The sequence below is a fragment of the Emydura macquarii genome, unplaced genomic scaffold (genome assembly GCF_026122565.2).
Source record: "Emydura macquarii macquarii isolate MOO-44397 ecotype Brisbane River unplaced genomic scaffold, CSIRO-AGI_Emac_v2 contig_1692, whole genome shotgun sequence".
NCBI classification, from domain to species: domain Eukaryota; kingdom Metazoa; phylum Chordata; order Testudines; family Chelidae; genus Emydura; species Emydura macquarii.
The window spans coordinates 808,159-815,851 of NW_027131829.1; the positions used below are offsets into that span (position 1 = coordinate 808,159).

Below are 7,693 nucleotides of genomic sequence, written 5' to 3' on the forward strand. Positions count from 1 at the left end.
CATCTCTCTCAGGCTATGGTGACCTGTGATCTAATCACCTGTTCTGTGACTCATCCCTTCATGAGGGGCAGGACGGAAATGAGAGCTCTAGCCCCTTTCATCTCCCCACTCCCTCTCACTGGGAGATCACAGCCCCTTAGTTCCCCCTTGTGTCTCTCCCTGCTGTCACCCCAAGACACCCTTTCACTGGTCTCCACCACACACCCCCCAACATCACTAGAGCATGGAGCCAGCCATGGAAGGCTCATTCAGTATGAGCTGGTCAAGTTAACAGCCCTGCCTTTGCCCACCTCCCCTGGGATTGCCAGTCCAGGGAGAGGCACAGGGGAGGGAGCTGCTCGCCACAGCACCTACCCCTAGTCCAGCAGGACAGATGAGCAGGGTCCCATGATGGCGGGGCTGATATCTACCCTGGCAACAATGGGAATGTGACAAGCTAAAATATCTGCCCTTCCAAGTCCCTGCCTCTGTAGGCGCTGTCCCAGAACAGCAATCCTTAGCAAGCATCACCCAGCTGCCACACTCTGTGCTGGGCACCCCTGCCTACTGCCCAGCTGGCTCTAGAACCTCCTGTCTCCCCGTACAGGGGCCTGCAGGGTTAGCATGGCGATCCACGCTCTACCATGGGACCCAGAGCTGGAGAGCACAGTCCAAAATGTGGCTGGAGCTACAGGGGAGGACTAGAAGTAGGGGCCCTGCTGAAGAAGGCAGTGCCCTGTGCACACTTTCCCCCTGGAGAGGGTGATCTCAGAACACTTTACAACCATTAATGAACTAAGCCTCACAACCACCCTGTGAGGTGGGATTACCCCCACAATGCAATAGCTGCATTGCCTAAGCCCCTCCTACCCAATCAGTACATGGAGCCTGGGAAACGTGCAAACTGCAGTGGCTGTGCAAGCCAATGACTGATCAGAATGGGACTCGAAGGGCTGGAGGAGGAAAGTATCCAGAGCCGGAGCAGGGGTGTTTGCAGGAGGAAGGGAACAGCCAGGGATTGGTTGGAGAGGGGGTCTGAATCCCTCCTTGGCCCAGCAAGGGCTACCCCAGAGCTGTTCAGGATTCCCCTCTGCTGCTCCTGGGGGACTTGTGCAGAATTCAAGTCCCCTGCTGATTTCTTTGCTTCTCTGTCAAAACATGACCTTCTGAGGCAGAAGCAAAGGGAAGCCGAAGAGCAGTCATGTCGTCGTCGTCGTCCCCCCCCCCCCCCCGGCAGTGCAGACATATTGTTTTGAGCACCCAGAGCATCTGTGGAGTGGTAAATCACTGCATGGGGGGAGGAAGGCGGGGCTGGGGATGCCCTGGCCAGTGGTTCCTATCCTGTGCGGAGCTCAGCTGATAGTCCCGGCTGGGCTGGGGGTGGAGGAGAAAGGACTTTCTGTTCCCCTGCATGGAGCAGCTGACACCAGGTCAGACCCACCCCAGAAACCTCCCCCAGCCGCAGGAAGCTTTTCACCCCTCCTTCCTGCCACCATTGCTCCTCAGCCACAGGGGGAGGGTCACTGTACAGGGAGCTGCTTCCCCATCCACCCAAGCCCCATGCAGCCGGACTCCTCGGACCAAAATCCTCCCACACTCAGACAACCCCTGCTGAGCCCAGGGCACTCGAACCCCCATCCCAGTGAGCCTCACCCCATGCATCTGGAGCCCTCTTGCTCCTAGACCCCCCACTGAGCCCAATGCCTCACTGAACCCCCACCCCAATGAACCCCACCTCCCCTGCACCTGGGCCACCCCAATGAGCCCCCTGCACCCAGATCCCCATCCCACTGAGCCCCAGCCAGCTGTACCCAGACCCCCCACTCCACCAAGCCCCACTCCCCCACCACCCAGATCCTCCCACTGAGTCCCCCCCCACTCAGACACCCCCCCCCCCGCTGTGCCCCAATCACTTTCACCTGGACCCCCCCGTGGAGTCCCATTTCCCCTTCACCTGGAACCCCGCAATGAGCCCCTGTGCATCCAGATCCCACCCGCATCCAACCCCACACTGAGCTGCCTACACCCAGATTGCCCCACACAGCACCTGCTCAACCCACACCTGGATCCCTCCACACTTGAATCCAGGCTGATTCTGCCTGCCCACACCTGGTGTGGGTAGGGCAGAGAGGCAAGGCCCCGAGGTGTTTCTGGGGCAGGTCCAGCCCTTGTACTGTTATCAGGGTTGGGTGCAGCCTGACCGCCAAGTTTCTCCCATAGGGGGCTGTAAGGTGGTCTTCCACCTCCATGCAGCCCATGGCCTGTGCACCCCATGGCTATGCTGGAGCCTCCACATTTATTTATTAAAATGTGCAGAATTTTGCAGCATTTGAAAATACTGTGTGTAGAATTTTTATTTTTTTGGCACAGAATTCCCTCAGGAGTAACCACTGAGCTGCAGCCGACTGTGTCTCTCCATGTGATGATCTTTACCCTCAAGAACCCATTAAACACATATAAACCAGAGACAAAACTTGCCTCTCCACGTGCCTCAGAAACCCATTTTAAATGACTGCCTGGTTTTAGAAATAAACCAGTTCAATTCAATCACAAAATGCTGCCTGTTAAGCAAATGGAGCTACTACTCAGCCTTTGTGCAGTGGGTGGGAGGGAGTCAGGAGGCCATAGCCAAACACCACAGCCTCCTTGTTGGCCAGGCTCAGCAGAGAGCCCAAGGAGCGAATGGGCTCCAGTGACTGAGCTCCCCTCTTGGCCCGAAGGCAGTCCTTCCGGGTCAGGATTAAGATATGTCAAGGGTGGATGAGCATGGGAAGCTTGCCCCGCTGCTGCTTCTGTTAGCCTCCTGCAGAGGGAGAGGGGTCTCAGTTCAGCACTCCACTCACACTAAAGTCACCATACGTTGTACTTAAAATCACGGCTATGATACCCATCCTTCCTCCCAAGGAGCTGCCTCTGCTAGTGGCATCACTTTGGCCACCAGGGTGACACCATTCCAAGCAGACACCACTGAAATTGAGAGGTTGCCGAACTGGCTCAGATCTGAGAGTCATTGAGTCCAGGATTCTGTTTCCAAGCATGGCCAGCATGAACTGCTTCACAGGAAAGTGCAACAAACCCTGCAATAAGCAATAATGGACTAACTTGACCCCAGGAAAGTTTCCTCCTGATCCATTCTTAGAGATGCCCTGAAATATGAGGGCCTCTATCCCTTCCAAACATTTTGTTCTGTCATCCTTATGATTATAACTAAATATTCATGTTACACACATAGATGTCCAGTTGTTTTTGAATCCTGCATATTCTTGGCCTCAATGATATCTCACGGCAATGAATTCCACAGGGTAACTCTGCTTTATGTGATGTAGTTTTTCTTCTATTCAGTTTTAAATTTTCCATTTTATTCACTGTCATTGACTGTCCCCTTGTTCATCTACTATGAGAAAAGTGAATAGAAATTCCTGGTCTACTTTCTCTAGATCACTCAATTTTGTATACTTTTATCATATCTCTTCTTACATTTCTTCTCTAATGAGTTCAGTCTCTCTTCATATGATTTTCCATATATCTAATTAGTTTCATTGAGCTTCTCTGTGTCTCCTATCTTTCTGCAATATCCTTTTTTGAAAGAGAATGACCAGAGATGAGCACAATATTCCAGGTGAGTTCCATGATATTGATTTACATAAAGGAATTATAACATTTTCCATATTATTCTCCAACTCATTACTGATATATCCTAACATTTGTTTGGGTGTTTGTGTCCTTGACTCTTGAAGCTTGTCCATCTAGCTACTCCCCTGTCCTGCCTGTGGGTGGTAGTAATGTCCTTGAGTTCCATCCACTATTCTCCTGGTCCACATCGGAATGGACTCTTGGAACTCAGGTAAATATTTAACAATTTCTTTATTAAGGAGGGAGGCTACAGCCACTGGAGCTCTACTGATCGAGCAGCGTCATGGTGGGGTAACTTGACCAGAAAATAGCTCCAAAGAAGTGGTAACAGCAAACAGTACATATAAACAAAGTAACCAATCGACAGAGCCTGAGCTGCTGTTGGGTAAATAAGTTAACCAATCCAGAGATGTTGTTAGGTAAACAGGTACCTGTCACATGAATTATAACCATCAGCAAGATTCTGAGACACAAAGCAGACATAAAAAATGGTAACATTCATAAACCAGTCAAAGAGCACTTCAATCTCCCAGGACACTATAGAATCATATTGAGGTCAGCATTGAAGACTTGCTCATCAGGAAGCTCAAAGGCTGGAGTCTGGATCAACCTCAAAGGTCAGAAAAGCCAAGAATTCTGCTGAATGTCGAGTGCCTGTTGGCTGATGTTACAGCTGATAGCTTGCAAAGAGAAGAGATGCTCAAGATGAGTAAAATTACAGAAAAATGTTAAGTAAGGATTTAAAGTCTAGGGGGAAGGTATCCTAGCTCTACTGAAGTTAGTGGCAAAACTCCTATTTCTTTCAATGAGGTCAAGATTTCACCCTTAATACTGCCCAGCCCCGCCCCGCTGTGGAGTGCCAGGACTATAAAAAGGAAATGAAAGCACTGAGCAGGAAGGGGTAACAGGAACCCCAATCCTGCATTACAGGCACACTGTGGAGTCAGTGCCATGTTACTCCAACCTAGTTGCAGGAGGGAAGCCTAAGTAGAGCGCTGTGACGGGCGTAGCCTTGTGTAGCCTGAGACTGGGATACCACTGAGCCTTCTGGGGTCCCTCTCACCCTGTGATGCGGTTGTCAAGCCACAAACCTCTAACAGGTACTGTGCTTACAGGCAGCGACACAACCAGCTAGGTTATAGGATTTTAAGTGATTATAAATGTTAGGCACCAGAGATCAGAAGTAGTTACCAAAGGAATAAAAATAAGTTTGTAGTTTAAATTCTCTCATACTGAACAGGATTTGAATCAACAAATTCTCACCCTCATAGCTGACACAAGCAGTTTCTTAATATGCAGGCTGGGACTGCCTTCCCTGCCTTGGGCTACCCTTCCCCTTTCACACTCCTTTGTCTTCCAGACGTTCCTTCAGATATTGGGTTGTGGTGGGGCGCAAAGCTCAGTGATGATGTCGCTCCCCTTCTTTTATAGCTTGTTCCAGCTTGCTGGAACAATCGATGCTCATGACTTGGGGGAGGGGACCCTCCTTGGTCAAGCAGTCTTCATTGCCTACGTGACTCCCTCTGTGAAGACCCCATTTTATACCCTTTCTGGGATACTGGATTTTTCCCTTCCTGGGGGTTAGTGAGCCATTAACACTGTCTGGCCAATCCATTGTTGTACCTGAAGGGCTGTTTGTAGGAGTTTCCTTTCCCACAACATGTTTCAGTAATACATACATAGCAATACTTCATAACTTCACATACAATGATAGCACATACAATCCAACAGGATATTAATGTATAACAGATCAAGGCCTTTAAAATGATAGCTCACAAGGCCCACTTTGTACAAATATTATCATAATTACATGACAGTGGTAAATATGGGGGTTCTGGGTGTTGCTTTCAGACACAGATTGTCACAAGAACATGTGTCTAAGTGCTTGTGCAGGGTCAGTCACAGAATTGTGATCCTCAGACACTGTCAGTTAAAGGAATCAGAGAGTTGGTTGGAGAAATGCAGCACATACTTACTCCAGCCCCACCATGCACAGCTACAATTGTGTCCTTGTGTAAATTAGAGTGTGTATATACATGTGAAAGAATCCTTTTAAAAGCCCCTCCTGTTCCCCTTGCCAGATCACATAGATTCATAGAGTTTAAAGCCAGAAGGGACCATCAGATCACCTAGTTTGATCTTTTGTATATCACAGGCCACAACACGTCACCTCATTACCCCTGTGTTGAGTCCAATACCTTGTATTTAGCTTAAGCATCGTCCAGAAAGGCTCCTGTTTAGATCTAAATACAGCAAGAGATGGAGAATCCCCTGCTGCCCTTGAGACTGTTCCAGTGGTTAATCACATTCTCTGTTAATGATTTGTACTTTATTTCCAATATGAATTTGTTCAGCTTCCGGCCATTGGTTCTTGTTCTGCCATCAGAGAATCTCAAGTTGCCAACTGTACACCAGGATTACTGAATGTGGCTTATTCACATGCACCTTGAGAAAACTTTGAGATCATTGTTCTATATGGTATTACTTATGATACATAACAGGTCCCTGGCTGGCATCAGGAGGGTCTCTGAACCACTTACACACAGTAGTGACATGGTCACCAGTTCCTGACTAGCAGTGCAGATGATGAGAAGGGTGGGAAGGAGGGGAGACAGGTTGTTACCTGAAGTTTCCTGTACTTCGGTGTCAGGAAGCTGTCGGCGGCCTGGTAGTGTTCCTTCTGGTGAATAAGCAGCATGAGGAGTTGGACATGGTCCAGTGATAGTGGGATGGCTGAAGTAGCACTGCATGGACAGGAAAGTTAGCGCCAAACTTTAGTGGCCAGAGAAAGAGAGAGAGTGAGAGAACGAGAACATGCAGAGAGAATTAAAGGAAGAAAAGGAGCAAAGAAGAGAAAGAAAAAGATCCAAAAATGGGAACAAGAAGAAGAACTAAAAGAATGAAAGCAAAAGAGAGCAATTCAGTCAGACAGACAGCATTTGATTCTCTCCCCCAGATGGATAACCAGACTTTGGAAGCAGCTCTTAGAAAAGGTTGGTCATTGGAGTTAGAAAGGAGGAGGAAACTATAGTGTTAATTAGATGGCTCCATGGTTAGACAGACAGACAGACAGACATCTGGACAGTGTGAATGTAATCAGCAGATATGTGGTGCGGCTACAGTACTGAACCTGGATTCAGGAGACAAGAAAGGCGGCTACTTGTTTCTGCACTAATTTGAGTCAGAAGAAAGCCAAGGGGAATAGCCCAGGATGCTACAGTGATACTAGGGAGAGCTGAGGCATTGGGGGAGCATTGCTGCAGGATGAGGTAGTGCAGGATCACTCGCCCCTCGACAGTCAGGAGTGAATGGCCTGGCAAAGAGATCTGCCAGCTGCTGGCCAGGAGGGGCAGAGATTGCCCAGTTTGCCTAAGGCAACAGATCCTTCCCCATAGAGACACAAAGGAGCCAGCCCAGCCCCTTCCAACAGGGGAGCCAAGAGGGCCTAGCCCATGCCCACAGGAGAGAGGCCATCCCGCCGCAGGCAGGTGAGGTGCCATCCCTGCCTCTCTAGTTAGGTTTTGCTTCTCCAGAGGTGGCGGTGGATTGGCAGAGACGTAGATGCCGGGCTCCAAGGAAAGATTCTGGCTGCGAATCCCAGCCAGCGCCAGGCATCGCCCTCTCTGCGGGGGGGCTTAGGCCACCGCCCTGCCTTGGCACTGCCTATTGCCTAGCTCCCAGCGCCTGCCTGTCTCCCCCGCCTCATACAGGGAGCCTGGCTCCTAACCTAGGGCTGTGCCCTGGGGCCGGTCGCGGGGGGAGACGCTGCCGGGGCGGGGCTCGGAGCGGGGACAGGGCAGGGCGTTTGAGCCAATCACCTTGTTGGGGTTCCAAATCCCTCCGTTCCCAGAACCAATGAGCAGCCAGTCCGGTTTTGAGCGGGAAAGGGCTGCCGCGGCTGTAACCGTCCTCGACTAATCTCTGGGTAAACAAGTCATTGTACGATTTCCCATTGGCTGGAAGGCAGCCAATCAGAGAGTAGAGGTCACGAGATCAACAGGGATAGAGCACGGGCACTGAGTCCGTTCTTGAAGCGCGAGTTGGTGGGAGTGGCTTGCGCGGCGATTCCTCATTGGTTAAG

At 50.2% G+C, this 7,693-nt stretch overlaps 1 long non-coding RNA gene across 1 annotated transcript; it reads right to left on the reverse strand.

The window, feature by feature from the left end:
* Positions 1-3,365: 3,365 nt before the first annotated feature.
* LOC137158501 (uncharacterized) lies at positions 3,366-7,563 on the reverse strand. Its single transcript, XR_010921435.1, has 3 exons — positions 7,431-7,563; positions 6,236-6,356; positions 3,366-4,292 (listed from the first exon to the last, which is right to left on the reverse strand). It is a non-coding gene; the product is annotated as an uncharacterized lncRNA (long non-coding RNA).
* Between the last annotated feature and the right edge of the window lie 130 nt (positions 7,564-7,693).